This window comes from Dendrobium catenatum, unplaced genomic scaffold, assembly GCF_001605985.2.
Source record: "Dendrobium catenatum unplaced genomic scaffold, ASM160598v2 original_scaffold_112219, whole genome shotgun sequence".
Taxonomy (NCBI): Eukaryota; Viridiplantae; Streptophyta; class Magnoliopsida; order Asparagales; family Orchidaceae; genus Dendrobium; species Dendrobium catenatum.
This window is the reverse complement of record NW_021430654.1, coordinates 116,793-117,690: the sequence shown is the minus strand read 5'-3', so window position 1 is coordinate 117,690 and position 898 is coordinate 116,793.

Below are 898 nucleotides of genomic sequence, written 5' to 3'. Positions count from 1 at the left end.
ACGCAGAAGAAGTTTCTTGAAGCCAAACCCAATATGACGCCATCTGAAATGAAGGAAGCCACCGACGGCCAAGGTAAAGGAGGAAACCTTATTTTAGTTAGGGGAGAGGAGAATCAAGAGGTGGAGATTCTGATGCCTCCGCTAGAGCCTATTTCTAGTGAGGAAATGAGTATCGGGTATGAGCGAAGGGGTGCTGATTTTGAAAGAAGAATTGGGGGATTTTGAAAAAGGAATTGGGTTTGAGCGTAGAAGGGAAGATCGGGACACCTGGGTAGCACCTCCCCATTGTGGAATGGGATGCTATGGAGAATTCAAGGAAAACGGAAGCAATCCGAGAGTGAGGAAGCTAAAAATGTCAATCTTTGAGGAGATGATGCACATGGATGGAACTACAAGGTGGAAAGGTATTTCGCTATCAACGATTTGGCAGAGGATGAAATGTTGACAGCAGGAGACCTACGTTTAGAGGGGAAAGCCTTGGCTTGGTACCAATGTTTAAAATTGCGTATTCGGGTATTGAGGCGTTTTTCATTCGTGAGGTGAGGCGTAAGCCTCAATGCGTTTTGAGGCGTAAGCCTCAATGCGTTTTGAGGCGTAAGCCTCAAAATCAAAAGATTGCGTAAACATAAAATGATTATTTTTTTATATACTAATGAGTGAATAATATAAAACATAAAAAAACATAAGATATGAAGTGAAATCAAAATATCTCAATAATAAGACAAGAAATATAGTTCAATTCAAAATTCTATCTTTCCCAAATCCCAATATTTTTTTCATTAACATATAATTCCAATTTCCAAAAATAAATAGCAATGGCATATCATATAAGAACTCATAAGTCATCAGCACTGTAATCACTAAGGGGTTCTTCATTTGAATCATCATTATGGTGAAC